The sequence below is a fragment of the Etheostoma spectabile genome, chromosome 2 (genome assembly GCF_008692095.1).
Source record: "Etheostoma spectabile isolate EspeVRDwgs_2016 chromosome 2, UIUC_Espe_1.0, whole genome shotgun sequence".
In the NCBI taxonomy this organism is placed as follows: Eukaryota; Metazoa; Chordata; class Actinopteri; order Perciformes; family Percidae; genus Etheostoma; species Etheostoma spectabile.
The window spans coordinates 11,675,646-11,692,353 of NC_045734.1; the positions used below are offsets into that span (position 1 = coordinate 11,675,646).

A 16,708-nucleotide genomic window follows, 5' to 3' on the forward strand; every position below is an offset into this window, starting at 1 on the left:
CAGTTTCACATGTAGCCTATTCCTTGGTGATTGGTTGGTAATGGTTATTCAAATTCAAGAATGGGGTTTTACATGTCAAAGATAAGCATAATGTAAGCTATTTCTGACCCCTTTTCCTGCCTTTTAATAAGAGAGGTTATGAATGTAATTGATGTCTATTGATTTACAAAGCAAAGTGGCAGCTTGCAGGACCAAATAATTTTAACTGCTTGCAATTCAGGAGCTGAAGAAGATGGGAGGGGTGTTTTATGTTTATGATTTGTATTTTTGCATCTGTTCAAGCATTCTCTCTCTCTCTCTCTCTCTCTCTCTCTCTCTCTCTCTCTCTCTCTCTTCTCCTTCCTTCCTCTCCTCCCTGGTCGTCCTCTGCAGGCCTGCTGCTCTCTGCTGCAGAGAGAGGCTGCGTGACGTCAGCGAAGGCTGGAACGGTTCCTTGGTTGAAGCAGAAAAAAAAAATGGGGAGAAGATTGCGAGGTAAGTAAGACGGACATTTCTTTCATTTGTAACCCTCCTCTTCTAATCACAAACATGTCGGCGTGTGTTTGTGTGTGTGTAGCCTACATGTTTTCAATTATCGCTTCACTGACGCCGCTGCTCCTGTGCATGGAGAGTATGTATGCAACGAGTCCAGTCCAGCGATGAGCCAGTGCTGCTGCGAAAACAGGAGGACATCGGGTACATGCCAGGCTGTCGCCCTTTCCTCCGAGAGGGCACATCTTCTGGCATCAGCATAGCTGTGCATTAACCTGATTTCAGGCCTTTTAGGGCATTTTGAAGTCATTACGGTGGCGTGCATTGCTTATGCCACACGATGACATTTGGTGATGCCGCTCGTCCACACCCACATTATACGCTGCTTGTGATTGATCCATGTGCAGTGCAGATATCAGGATCCATGTGGGTTTTTTGTTTACTGTCACATCCTTAAGCGGTTATCAATCGAGAGTCCGAACCGACAGGAGACTTTGACCGGCCTGGATGTGTGGTGGATTGTACCGGCTATTGCTATATAACGAGCTCTATTACAAGTTAACGCCAAATGTGTCTGCTTAAATGTAGCCTAGTGTACACACAGCTCTAACCTGTTAAGTGTATGAATGCTGCATTTTGTTGTTGTTGCATGAAATACATGAATATATTCTATTCTTGTAGTCATGTTCACAGACTGGAGGTTTCCTGCACATTTCAGGTTTTTAATATTCATCTGAGCACATTTGGATTCAAGAGGAACGAGTAGAATTAAATCATGACCTTAATATTCACACTCCAATAAAAAATTCCCATGGGACGCCCCAAACTCTCCTGAGCAGCACACACTGCTGAAGTGACAGTTTGGGATTACAGTGCATAAGAAACCTGACTCAGAGTCAGTGGGCCGTGGCCTATTTGATGCTGTGTTTTGTAGAAATCAGATGTGACAAAAGTTGGAGCAGTCATGCTGAAAAGAGGAGGACTAACTATAAGAGTAAAAGCAGGAAATTAACATGTTTGATGGGATTTTGTGTAAAGTAAGATTAGATTGAAGTGTCATTAACTAAGCTGTGTTCTGTATCTGCACTGCAGCAGTATGCACACACATGCTACCTGCATGTGTGCCGACCCCATGGCTTCTTCATTCACTAGTCCAAGACCAATTTTGTGATAGCAAACCTGCAGTTTTTAGCCGTCATATTACTGCAGACGGTTTCTCACGTGTGGCAGGTTCAGAATATTTAATTGTATAGTGCAGTTCTTAGCATTGCATATTCCTATTGGTGTGTGTGTGTGTGGGGGGGTGTTATACGTTGTGTATGTGTTATCATTCAGTGTGCATGACTCTTAGATCTGTGACAGTGAATCCCATATTCAGTAGCCTACCACAGAGGATAGAAATCCTCCGTTGTAGGAAAATGTGTGAATGTGTTTACAATTTTGTATTTGTGCCGTTTTAGGACAGTAAGGAAAGTTTTGCTTCTATATCTATCTATCTATCTATCTATCTATCTATCGGTTTATCTGTCTATCTGTCTGGCTGACTGGCTGACTGACATTTACCTCTCTACCTCTCATGATGTTGTCAGTCAATTCATGCATACAAACTATAGCGACAATCACACTAAAATATCCATATCCCACAGGTTTTTCAGTGCAGGTCCTAATGTTAGACACCACATAGGCTATTAAAGGATAATCTCCTACAAATTCCATGAAAACACCAAAATGAACATTGAGCATGTGTGTCTCTCAAAACCTTCTGACTTCCTTAACCTCTTCCAGCTCATTTGCGCCTGCAGACAAAAGTTTCATTTAAAAAAGCCTCTGTATTTTCCAGAAATAGCACAAAAGAATAAACTAAATCAGATCTGGGTTACACAGTTAATAACAGTTTCCAAGAGCCACAGTTGATGTCTTTGAATATCTTGTTTTGTCTGACCAACAGTCAGAAATACAAAGATATTTAGATATACAGTTTAGATATATAAACTGAGAAAAGGAGCAAATCCTTCCATTATAGAACCAGAGCATGTTTAGTTTTTCCTCCAAAAAGGAGTCTTTCTGTCAATTTATCATTTTACTCTAAAGAAAAATACGGAATATAACCAGCCTTGTCCTTCAAAACAAAAGCACTCTCTCCCATTTTCAATTTTGTGCCTGATTTGAAACTTGTTATTTTATTGTTATTTTGTGTTATGTCGTAAGTGTCCATTCTCTTGTGATCAGACAGTTTCTCCTAATAGCTAATCATTAATTTACGACTCACTACATTGCAGTATTCACTTCTATTAAAACAAGACCATGTTTGTGCCCATGCATGCACAGCTGGCTCAGGCATCTTTGGGCTGATCTGTTATTGTTGTGTAAAATGGTGTTCATCCAACCATCACTTCAAGGAGATCGAGGATCAGGCTCATGATTTGGGCCTTGGGGCATTTCAACTTTTCTTGTTGTGAAGTTGTGAAGCTTGTGAAGTCCAAAGACAGATTGTGGAAAAATACTGTCACTAATGTATAAATTGCATCAATGCAATATTTATGGACTCTTCAGTTCTTTATTGTTTTAAACGTTTTAAAACAATTGAATAACGCCATATTCCTTGTGATTGACATGTGTTTTTTGTATTTTTAGGTATGCATGCTCTCTTATTTGAATTATTTCCTCAGACAGCGTACCATATGTAAGTCAAGTTGAAAAAGGAAATATTTAATCAGCACTGATTCTCTCACTCATCTAGCAGCAACTTGAATATAATGCCAACACGGGCTCAGGATTAATGAGTATAAGAGGACCTAAGAGACAGTTGAAATGCAGCCACAAATCACAGAGGCCATTTTCTGCATCACTTCCCACACACGTCCTTTACAGAAGCTATGTCCCCAGTCTTGTTTAGGCTAGCTCTGGGGGCTTAATGTACGTACATAAGTAGCTTGCTTTTGTTTTAAGAAGATAAGATATATTGAGTATCTTATCCAGCTCTGACTGATTGTAGCACTCCTTGCTAGTGGTGATAAATATCTAAGCATATATGAGAGGCTACCTGCATTGCCAGCAGTAGCTTAGAGTAAAGCCACTAAATGCATGGTAACAGTCGGTATGACTTATTAATGTCTCTACCTGTTGTGGAAACTGTAAGATCAATACGTTTAAAAAAAAAAAATTCTTCATTAAGAAGCCATTATTCATCTAATCTCCCTTCCTTATCTGTAGAAATAAGCAAGTAGAATATTAACAAAGCTACCCCCATGCTTTATACATTTTCAACAATGGACCCATACTGTACGTGTTCATGCCTGCTGACATACATAGTGATTTCAGAAGGAACCCACACTGGTAATGTTTTTAACAACATCCTCCTGGCATGTAATGTGGATGTATGTATACGGGAGGATAATTGTTTCTGTGAATAGCCGTTTGGATCAATAGTAGACAGCGGTGAGCCGGGGAAACAGTCTGTCCATCGGCTCACATTTGTGAAAGTCAGTCCATGTTATTCACTACCCCCGCCTCATCTAGACCCGAGCTCATCTAGACCCGAGCTCAACATTCAGTTGCATGTGGCAACTGAATGTTAATACTGCTTGTCTCTTGCAAGTGTTGGCCAAATGACACCAATAGTTACAAAGTTATCTTTTTTTTCTTGAAAACAGTAGGGGATGCATTATACTGTGGGGTTAGACCATTATCTTAAGATCCGTTTTACACTTTGAATAGAGGGACAGGCTGTTATTTTTCTTATATCTTCAGTAACTGATTTTATTTTGAAGTGACATATCCTCATTTTTTAAGTTGATTTGGGGAACTTGTTAAATAATAGTTGCTTATTTACACATCCAGTAGTAACAGAGCAACATTATCATTCACGTGGAGTCCTATTTGTGTCCACCTGATGAATGTAAGTCCACTTTGCTCTCTTTTAGCTCTGGTTTTGGTCTCCACTAACTCTTGAGAAAATATCTGGTTCCTTAGCAGCAATTGCTGCACTATGCTAACAAGCTAGATTCAAACTGTGTCTGTCTACTGTTTGGTTTTCCCTGAAACAGATGCCTGATGCCTCAAAAATGCCTCTATGAGAGCGGTGAGAGTGAATCAAAAAAGTAAAGACGCGAGCCGGACAGCTTAACAACGAGCTGCAGATTTAGGTGATTATTTTCTTAGCTTCATCACTATGTTTTCACATTGTCATTTGGTACATTGTTATTATGAAAATATCAAAGACGCTTAGTTACTATGATTTCATAAGGTCTGCAATTGACAATAATTTAAGTGTTGCATCATGGGTTGTTTGTAGGCTTAATGTTGCGAGTGCAGTCGGTTACAACTCATCCGTCTGCATTGTGTCTTCTAAGATTAGAAAGACCAAAAGATGTCCAATAAGCATAGGCGTTACCTTTTAGCTCATGTTAAGTCCTAAAGAGTGAAAATTAGGTAAAAGCATTTCCAAATAGTATAACAGAATCTTATGTTTGAAAATGGGAAGCTTACAGGATATCCTGAGACGAGTCAAAGAACAACTTGAGCTTGACAGCATTGTGTGAGAAACATTATTTCAATCAGGAGAGACTTCATTTAAGAGTGAAATAAGTTCAACGAACATGGTGCATGATAGAATAGGATACGTCTTTGGCAATTAGACTCCATTGCAATGTTAAATTATAAGGCGTATAGAGGCCATGGATATATAGCAATATCCGCCCCCAATGGAGTCTAGACACTTTACAGTGATGAAGGGATTGAGGAAGCTTGAAGATCTGGATGGATGTGATGTGAAGCGGGGCTTCTTAAGGAGGAACCCTGGGTGCTGGGAATGATGAGAACTGGAGGTGAATGAGGTGGAGGAGGGTCAAATTGATTTAGTCTGAAGTGACAACTGACTGCAACCGAGAGTAAAACCGATTTAAAGTTTGAATGCAACAATGCAATAGCTTACAGAGACTGTGGAAAAATCTGGTTGGTGAAAGATTAAAGCCCACATTCAGCGGATGACATTGCAGCTGATTAGGTCGGGGGAGAAAGAGACAATAGTATTTTTGTTGTTGATTTAGTGTTCATTGATTTTGAATCTGTATAAGTGTTAAGTAAGGGATAATGTAGAGCGAGGCGGTTGTTATAGCGAATACAACCCGGACAGGGTAATCAGGAATCTTGAATCACAGCCTGAAGGGGTTGTCATGGTAACAATGTCACGCAAGATAAAATGTTTTGGTCTGGTCTTCTTCAAACGGAAAACCAATGTGTGCCGAGTTCTTTTCCACATAAGTGGTTAGGTTTGCCCTTTGCTGTCAGGTGAGGAGCCACAGGCCGTGCGATTGTCCTGTCATGGGAGTCCCATGGCTTTTCTTAGGACTAACACACTTTGACGTGCACATGTAGGAGCCTAGAAGGCGTTAGGGGCTTTCACTAGAGCTAAAGCTCTCATTCAGCTTCTAAAGGAGTCTATACAGTATATTGTAATGCAGCCTGTCCACGGAAACATATCAAAGAGTTCTCGTCCATGTCAGCTGCAGTCGCAAAACATGCAGTCTTTAGCGCATTTTACACTGATGCTATCATACTGTATGATATGCAGAAGGTTCAGCAATGTAAACTATTTTTTTTTTTCTTGGATATTTAGTATCATTGTTGCATTGACTGTGAATATAATAATGTGGGAGTGGGAGGAGCACATTATACATATGAAAAAAACAGCTCAATTGTTGAGGCGTAGGCTGATGCTCATGTCACACCTCTCATACAGTCTTGGCAGCTCCAGTATGTACAGTAGCTTACTGCTAACTGCTAGCTTGAGTTCAGCGCCGCAGCATCTCTAGGTGAAGAGGAGTGGCATGACTGCTATGATACACATTGACTCACTCTGTTCCCCCCACACCTCCAGGCAAAACAAATCTCATCTCAGCTGACTGTGACATGGAGCGCCTGGCCTCAGAAGCTGAGTTACATTTGATTTTAACTGGCAACTTTTATTATTTATGAATGAATTCAGACCAAGTTTAATATTTGGGGATCATCCTTTCGAGCTGAACATTTAACAGTCACGTCATTGGGCAGCTTGAGGGCCAGCTGATGTTTTGTGCACATGGTGCACAGTTTAAGAATTAAGTCGCAATGACTGCGGCATAGGCCGCAGTATCTTCACGTAGATAATGTAGGGAGTTTGGATTTTTATTCAATATATTCAACCAACTTTGTATCATCATAATGTTGGTACGTGTAAATTAACCATTCTAAACTTCCTTCCATCTTACCAGTGCCCAGATCTCCCTACTAACAGGCAAGCAGAACAACCATCAAGTGATAAGCTTGACGCAAAACTTGTCACTTTCTCTCTCTTCTTCAAACTCTTCAAACTTCTACCAAACTCAGATTAAACTGTAAATTAGGCATTGCTGATTAAATATAAACCAAGATTCTGTTAGTGTCTTGCCTATTTCAAGCCTAAAATGATTTCAGAAGCATATTTTAGTGTACTGTTTAACTGTTTAACAAAATTGTTTGTTAGCAGCTGGCCGGCATTCTGTGTCAATACAGAGGCGCTTGATGTGCCGCAGTATGTCACCAACCATTGGGAACGTTTATTTGTCCAATGCGGCGTAGTGGATTCTGGTAGTTGTAGGATTTCTACCTTTTAAGCGAAGGGGAATAGCACAGCTTCTTCTCTGTGGTCATGTAGCACCGATTTCAAAATGTTTTTGCCATTCTACTGCATAGAAAGTTCAGTTTCATGAAAGACCCTCTTTCCAGCGGTAATATAATTATTTAAATCATGTATTATTGTAATTGCTTATCACGGTTGTAAAGCATTGTTTGGGCCACATCATGAGGAATTCTAAATAATGACAACAAAACTGTAGGCGCATCCACATGACACAAGCCTTTCGGGACCATGTACCACCCCCTTGAATGAAACAGACGTTCATTGACTGGGTGTCCGCGGGGTTTTAAAAAGTATTAAAAAGTGATAAATCAAAATTGTCAAATTTAAGGCCATTAAGAGTGTTAAATTTAGCCTCAGAGGTATTATTTTTTTTAAATTAGGTATTATTTTTTTCAGACTATCAGGTGACCTATTCTGATTGAAATTCTATCCTGCGTTTGCGTTAGTCCGTTTAAATATGGGCTTTGGCGTGCCTGGGCACATAATCAAAGATCTTTCGTTCCGTCCATGTTTGATGCTGACGTCATATTCAGTTGTCGTTCGACATCATCTCAGAACACTGCGCGCTCAGCAGAAGTGGCTGGCTTACGTTATTTTAGACTTGCTTCAAGCCATATCTTACGACTGGACAACCATCGTCGTCTTTTAATGGCAAATGCAAGTTTTCTGATAGCTGGTGAACAACCCAGAGTTAGGACTGGCTCAGGCCTGTAGTAGGGTGGCCATGGGCGCCACACCAACACTGCGCGCGGAGGCTCTGTGGTGTCTGAACACTGCAGTTAAACACCACTCATTTAACTCAAATAAAGGAATTTCAGAGCTGCTTAAAGAAATGCTTCCCGACTCCAGGGCTACCAACTCTCACGCATTGGCCGTGAGACACACGCATTTGACTGGTTTCACACGCTCACACGCCACCCCCCCCGATTTCTCACGCTGTCGGTCAAATTTCTTAAAGATGAGTTTATCTATAGATCTACTTGTTGAGCCACTTATGATCGACTAGATGTGCTTTCAAAGACTGTGGGGTCAAGAGCGCTCCCTGTGTGCGGAATTTTCAAATTGTCGCAAACTGAGATTTTTTTTTAACCTGAAGCCGGGCATTTCCCCGGCTTCAGGTATGAGCTCTGAGTATCACAGACCCGTCCGTCGCTTCGTGTCCACTCTCTCTGTAAAAATAGAGGTGAGCAGCGCGGCTGGTGGACCCGCTCTGCTGGGGGCAGTGCCGCGTTGCATTCGTGCGTAGACCTCCGATAATGAGCAGCGTACAGCCTCCTCGTAACTGTTTGTCAAATGGGCCTCTGTGTCTGTCAAACGGCTGAGTGAGATCCACCATATGAACGGAGCACGATATGACAGCAGACTATATTACAACTTCCAATACTCGGACAACAGAGATGGGAGGAGTTATATTTTGAATGTGCACAATGTTGTAAACATGGCAAAATCTGATGATCTCTAAATATCTAAATGTAACGTAATATTCATTCAATGTTTCATGAATTGAACAAAAGTATTATTTTCCCAAAAAAGTAAATACAGTAAGTGCTGCACAGAGGATGAGGGCAAACATACTGAGCCTTGGCACAAAGGTAAAGGATTAGAAAATGTAAACCGTGGTTCATCTTAGAATTTCAGTGGTCTTAGTTGATCCCTCAACATTAATTACTTTGGGTCCCTGGTCCCTACACCAGGGACCTGGACCTGTTCACCACAGACCCAAATTCTCAGCTGTTGCTGACATATATACCTCATATATGTCTTTCATGTGGTTCATTATGTTTGGCACATTGTGTGGGTCAGTTCTTATATCATGAAAAGTTAATAAGTAAATGCTGAATGCCCTAAAAACCTGTTGATACTACAACAATGCAAAGGCTCTTAACCTCCCGTTTTGCACATATTATGCAAGACTTAATTTCTCAATTTTTTTGCACAAACTCTCCGAAAGTGCCATTTAATGGTTAATAAAAAAAATAAAAAAAACTGGGGGGCATACCCCCAGACCCTCCTATTGGATCTCAGTTCTCAACTATCCATTCTCTTCATTGCACATTATGTGTTTGTTTTACTTTATTTACTAAGTGAAATAAATATGTGCAAGATGTTAATGTTATGTTGTCTCTAAATATTCATTTCTGTTGTTATAAATGGTCAAAATCTGTGTAATAATAGAAAGGTCACTGATTAACACTTGCAATTCATTGCGTGATGGTTTTAAAAAAATTCTGAAGGTAGAAAAAAGGTACTAAAAGTAGTAAATTTAACTAAAGGATTGCTGCACATACCCTGGTTGATATCAAAAAGTTACAAACTAAAGTTTTAAAGCCTTGTTTTTCAAATATAAGCACAGTTTAGTCAGACACCCACATCAAGGAATTGATTGAATTTATAGAAAATGGGTATACAGTTAGATTTAGCACAAAAGGCTCTGCTCTTTGAAGGAGTTTTCAAAGAATTCAAGCAGATACAATAATTCTGCTTGGAGAAATGATTCACCCTAATTAACACTGAAATGGACATTACAGCTTAGTTAAATCAACAATAACAAAAATTTAGCACTTAAGGAGAAAGTTGGGGAACCTAATTTAGGCGTGACTTTAGTGCTGTGCCTGAATTAACACAATGCTTCCATTTAGTATGAGTCATATCATTAGTTCCTTAGGCCTCTTACATTGGTGACAGTGTTGGTTTAGCTTAAGTAAGACAAAAATACTCCAGTAATCATATCACACTCCTTAATAACCAGTGGTCTGTGAAAACAACTAAAAAACTTGCATTTACAAAGATTTGAGAAACATACATACACACAACATAGGCCAAAGAGAAGCATTTAAACTGAAATTTCACGGTTGTTTGACCTACATATTCATTTTCTAACTTGTTTAGAGTGTCAACAGCTGTGCAGAGCATCAGCACCCAAGTTAATTTGCTCACAGAGATTGAAAAACCTGTTTAGATCTAATAAATCAAGAATGCATAACAAATTGTTAAATACAGCATCAAGCCTGTACTTCCACTTTTTTTACCATGGGTGGTGTGAGAATGTTTTTTTAAAGAAAGCTGCAAAAGTAGAAAGCGACTTAAAAAAAGAATGACCTTGGGTAGGCTGAGTCAGAGAGGGATCACTCACTGAGATGTTTGTGCTTGCAGTTATATTAACATATTTTTTAACATGGATCTGCAAAGCTTGTTGATTGAAACTTGTGGTAGCCTCTTCTACTCTCAAGCAGACCAAATGCTGCTGTGCTGGACAGATCAGCACAGCAGGTACAATCAGTGTTTTGTATGCGGAGCGTTAATTATTAAAACGTCTTAAATACTGCTGTGCACACAAACTGTTAGCCAGTGACCACATAGCTGTAGTGCTTAAAATAAAAATATGCAGTAATATAGGCAGAAGGTGAGGATGAGTATAAATGTATATCTGTAATAATTTCTGATAAAAAAGCATTTTATTCCGCCAGAGAGTTAATAACCTGCCTCAATGTTAATGTTTCCAGCTGTGTCACAACACTCTGGGCCAGATGTACTAACGCTTTTGTGCCCACTTCAGGCGTATTTGTTTCGCGATGATCACGTAAAAGCGTGGCAAGGTATGTACCAACAGGCCGCAAGAGGTATAAGCGAAGACTGTCTGTTGCGAGGACTGAAAATGGCAAATTGTGCTTTTCGGTGTCATGCATATGCATTCATGGAAGGGTGGAGGGGAAAATGGGAGTTTCCCATAAAGAGATGGGAGGCGAAGCATGAAGTGCGCCTAATTATGAATTCCAGTATGTATAAAAACCGCCCGTTAAAGTGGCCTCTGTTTTGCGGTAAAAACGCTCTGCCTCTTAAAAGCAGCCGCAAGCGGGTTTCCTTGCATGTGCCTCCTGGGGAAGTGGCAGCAGTAGCCTAATCTGAGCAAGACGCAGACATACCTGTAGGCCAAGGAGACAAACTGAAAGTATCACACTTTTTCAGTTGAGTGAACACAAAATATTAAGTGTTACAGATTAAGCAGCCATGCAATATTACATTTACTGGAAAAAATCAAAGATGACATTGAATCTCCGAATCAGCATTCACATTCCATTCTAGCAGTTGTTAAACTCCTCGCTACGTTACAAATATTGGCATGAGGATCATTTCAAACAATCATAGCATCAGCAGTGGGAATATCTCAGTTTGCACTCAGCCGTAGCACAGCACAAGTATTTAACTCTTTGCTACAGCGCAGTAGTCAATACATACATTTCCCCACCCGCCTTGTATAATATTTAAATTTGCTGTAACCTCATAAACAAGCAGATCAACTTTGTTATTGGTAAATCTTTGTTTTCGCTTTTTGACTGACTTGGTGGCTGATCCATGATGGAAATAGAGAAGGATGCCCATTCAATTGCACTTTTAAATGCACGAAATTTACGGTATAGTGGGCCGAGAAAGGCGCGGATGTCCCAATGATTTTTACGGGTTGGCCTTGGTGCTGATAACGCTCCGTTCGCAAATGTACTGACTCAATGACTGTACCTCTTAATGACTGTATCTCTGGCCCTCGAATTCTGATAGCTGATGCAGGTCCTAAACACAAAAATCACATTAAGAACACTTACACCATACTATTAAGTATATGGTAGCAACATACAGCACAATGCCACATATATCGCAAGTTTTGAGGGAGCGTGCAATTGGCATGCTGACTGCAGGAATGTCCACCAGAGCTGTTGCCCGTGAATTGAGTGTTTATTTCTCTGCCATAAGCTGTCTCCAAAGGCGTTTCAGTGAATTTGACAGTACATCCAACCGGCCTCACAACCGCAGACCATGTGTAACCACACCAGCCAGAATGTATTGCACATGTGCATCCTTGTGGATATTAGAGGTGGTATGGTTCATCTATTCTGTAATTTTTCAATCTTAGAAAGCTAAAAAGGCACATAAGTTTGTGTAGATGGCAATAATTTTTTTTGCCAAATGAATGAAAAGCTTTTAGAAATCATCAATGTCCTCCCACTTGCTGTATCAAAATCTCACCTAGCGTTCCACAGAGATGGTCCCAATATTGTGCTTAAACTCAAGTCATATTCAGTTTGTGCATGTTTACATGATTTGATAAAGAAGCTATATACTGTATATTAGGCTGAAGTATATCTCTGAAATGTTAAAGATTAAAAGAAAAATGAAAAAAGAAACGTACAGAATTGAAAACCTTGACCCTAAAACCGTGATACAAACCGTATTTGAAAATACCCACCTGGGACTCTTTCACTGACTTTACGTTCAGAAACCTTTATCTGTGCAATAGAAATGGACAGTGTGTGTTGACCACCTCTGAAGTTCAACCTCCATTTTTAAACATCCCTTAACTTTAGGTTACTGCAATGATGTAAAACAGCAATATTTAAAGAGCCCATTAGTCATGCCTTTGTTGTTAAAAACCAAAAAACACAGTCAAATTGAAGCCTGTGTTCTGTTTTATGTAGGTCTATCTATGCCTTGACCTTAATTGCTTGTTGACCGTCTGGAAGCTTGGGTTTGACAGACAATGAAAATGACATTGTTTCTGTTTGAGAGCTTTAGGAGCGTTTAAAAAAAAAGTAGCTTTCCATTAAAGGTCTGTACATTAGGGTTACTTAAGACTTAAAAGAACTCAAACAGAAATAAACCAATTAGAGTGATATTTCTGATGGTCTGTCATGTATGTAAGTATGTGGTCTGTAGCAGTAACAGTGTCCAGATAATTACTAATGACTGTGTTTTCCCATCAACCCTGGACAGAACATAGATCAGAGACAACTAAACACAGTACACATACAAGTGTCTAACAGTGCATACAAGTTTAAAGGAAAGATAAACCTTGTAATTAGCATCAATACTAATACAGTATTTTCTTAATGCTCATACTAAGCATCAAAATGTTTTTAAACACTGTGCCTCTTAATGCTAAATACTATGCCACTCTCTGGGATCTTTTGCCATAGTACCAGGTGGCTGCTCTCAATAATTATGACAGAGCTCTTCTGTGCTGTATGTTTACTATCCCAAAATAGTGCCATGACACACACAAAATGTGTCCTTGTGGCAGATGTGCTGTTGATCAGTGCACGAGTGACAAAGAAGCGCTGAGAGTTTTCCTCTTTCCAAGCCCCCTTTTTTAAAGGACCTTTGTTTACGGCATCTTGTCCCACAGACTCTCAGTTGGCAGTCAGAAGGTAGAGAGCACTGTATAATAGATGCAGATGGGACAGCTGGTTTGCTAAGGCTGATGGTTTTTGTTGTTATTGTTTTTTCAGAAAAAGAGTATTTTGGTTTGAAATCTCATGTTTGTATTCTTTACATCTTACATTGTATATTGTTTGTCTCATTTTATGGATGATTTGTTTATTGTGGATTCTGTAATTGTCTCAGGTGTTTTTTCTTCTTCTCTTGATTGGTTGTTGAGGCCTGTACTTAAGCATAACAATGTTTCTGGTTTATAGTAGAGCTAAAATGATTACCTGATGGACAGAAAAAAATTCTGCAACTTTGATAATTGATTAGTCGCTTGAGTTAGTTTTCAAGCAAAACGTTAGGTGATGCATTCTCGGGTTTCAACTTCTCGAATGGCAGGATTTTCTGCTTCTCTTTGTCATTTAGAAATGTAAACTAAATACCTTTGAAATTATCACTTTGAACTAGTCCCAGGCTATCTCATGTGTTCCCATGCATCAAACAATTGTTGTTTCTTACCACAAAACACCGTTCACTGCAGTTTACAGCAAAGATGGACTCGGACCAAAAATTGTTCCTGGCATTTTGGCCCAGACTGGTCCACTCTACACCTGCGAACTTAGCCAAGCTAATGTAGTCATACAGTATAGCAGTAACCTACTTCTTTTTTTGTTGTATAGTTATCATTAACAGTTTGTCCACCACTTGTTTTGGCTCAGTTCTATCAAGGGACAAAGTGTTTTAAGGGGAGTGATGCTTACTGCAAGTTCAACCCTCAATCCCTCATCTCTCTCCCTCTCCTCCTGAGTCTCCTCCTCACTGTGCATGCCACTGCTGCCGACACTGACAACACCACCGCTATCATCCGCCATGGGACCGGATGAAGACCCTGCTACTGCCGAAAACATGTCTGTCAAGTTGACACATTTGGCAGCGTCTGCCTGAAGGGCCTGTTTTGTTTTCTCACGCAGCTTCTCTGCACCTCCATCTCCTCACCTCATTCTTCATGATCTCTATCACTATTCTAGCCTGGCAGATTTACACTGAAACTGCATACAGGCAGAAATCCCAAAGAGGGTGCTGTTTAAAGATATGATTGGGCCAGTCCAGTGTCAATTAAGAAAACAACCAATGGTCCGCTGAGCTAGGCGTTTCATGGGCCGTGTCTGTCAGAAAAACCTAGCCTATGTAATATTATTGAATAACGTGTTTTGGGCCAGCCTAGTGTCAATTAAAAAACACGGGCCGCCGATCTAGGCTTACCCCTTTTATGGTCCGGTTCATGGGCTGGTCAAAAAAAAGAAGTGTCGGCGTTCGGCCTACCGGAAAAGTGCCCGTTATGCCAGATTGCCAGTCCCCCCTTGGTGTACAGGGTCCTCTGATGGTGAGGACCATTCAGAATATGGTTTCTATAAAATAAAGTAAACAGACAATTTGAGCTGCTGCTGATGTATCTGTTAGTGTAAAACCACTCTAACCACTGGTTACATTGCAAATGGTGCTTTTTGTTATGTTTTTTTTATTATCCAAAATAAATACAGAAAGTGTAATCTCCTCTCTTTGGTGCTGGTAGCAATGAGGGAAGCTAAAGGCCATGGCTAACTCTGTGTGTTATGTTACATACACATCCACTATTCACTAATCACAATAAATTTATAAAGACAGTCCTCTGGGACGTCTCAGCTGAGCTCTATTGGCAGGATGTGACATGAGGCTACCAAAGCCTCACTTCCCTTCCATTTCCTGCCTGGTTAAATACCTCACTTCGTAATTTCAAGCAGATGACAAATGCCTGCTGTCTGCAGTGTAGTGACTGGGTCTGTGAAATCTTCCTCCTTTAATAAGTGGGCATGGCTTGCCAGTAACCTCCCTGTTTCATCCTCACCAGACTTCTAATAACAGTCTCAGTGACTTCTGGAGATTCCCAGTGTATATGCCCTCTGTAAAGAATAGCCAGCATCTGGGATTTGTGATCACAGTGCCAATGGCAGTGCCTATTGCGTCTTTCATTTAAAGCTGCTTGATCGGGAGAGAGTCTGTTTTGGTTCAAGTGTCAGTCTCGGATTGGTGTACAACACCATTTCTACCCAGGTGTAAGACTCCAAATGGTCCATGTTGAAATACGGACTGTGCCCACTCTACATGATGTGCTGACCATGTGGGTGGAGGCGGCGTTGTACACCAGTCCTAGTTTAAGGCTTTGAAATTCTTGGTTCTTTAACCAGCCCCCTTTGGGTTGCTGATTTTAAAAGAAACATAAAGTGAACAATACTTGAATTTTGCTTCATTGAGCTAAGCAACATTAAACATTGTGAAGGAGGAGTTCAGCAGATTTTTAGGGTTCTATGGACAATCGCTAATGCTAGAAATGGTCAAGGCATCATGCCATGATGATATGATAACATATTATATGACAGCAGCTTATTAAAGATTGTTCCCATCCAATATTAAAAAAGAAACTGCATTTAACAGTAGTATTTTTTTGAAGTAAAATTGAAAGCCAGTGTATGAAGACACAACCTATTTTTGTTGTTGTTGCTGCCATTTTCATAGTCAAAAGCAATCTAGGTTTTTACCAATATCCGTCATGATACCATACCAGTCATGAATGCAAGGTTTATTGTTATTCAGTATTAGTCCAAGGAAAATGGTTGAAGAGCGGGCTGTGCTTGTCTTTTTTTGGTGTGCACTTGACTTGACTGATCTTTTCTTCACTTAATACTGGGGTTATTAAATATAAAAGCTGGCATTGAAGGCTTACAAGGAACTGCACTGGAGAAAGACGACACAACTCAGATAGCAGATAGTGAAGGTTTGTTTTAGTTACCAGATGCTCTTGTAAAGAACTTGGAGTATTGTCCAGTTAACCTCACAGACATCAGACTAGACGATGGTGTTGGCACTAACAAGCACTCTCACTAATGGAGCCATTTCCTTTCCCCCACTCCCCTCCAGTCTTCCTCTGAGTATTTCAAGGTACAAATGCAGGAGTTTGCTTTTTAACCCTTGAAATGCAGGTTTTATCTTTTTTCGTCACTTTTCTTATAGATCAAGATTCCTACTTAGAGTTCAGACACAGCAATCATATGTACAGTATAATCACATTTTAATAAGATTTCTAAGAAAGCTAATATCATGCTATTAACTTCTTGAAAGACTATTTAATACAAATGTGTGAATTTGTCTTTTTTCCCCTTGTTTTCATTAAAGATGAAAAATAAAATGCTTAAATCACAAGTTGTAGGAGTCCATAAAAGTTAAAGTAGCAGGATTAACTTGGTCCTGTTGGTCCATGCTGGATATACAGTGGGGTTTGAAAGTTTGGGCACCCCAGGTAAAAAATTGTATTCATGTGCATAAAGAAGCCAAGAAAAGATGGAAACA

General features: G+C 40.0%; 1 protein-coding gene across 1 annotated transcript in view; it reads left to right on the top strand.

The window, feature by feature from the left end:
• The first annotated feature begins 354 nt into the window (after positions 1-354).
• fbxo41 (F-box protein 41) overlaps positions 355-16,708 on the top strand; it is a 64,447-nt gene continuing 48,093 nt past the window's right edge. The window contains exon 1 of the mRNA XM_032529388.1: positions 355-474. The gene's annotated coding sequence lies outside the window, so the exon portion shown is untranslated. The remainder of the gene's footprint in view (positions 475-16,708) is intronic.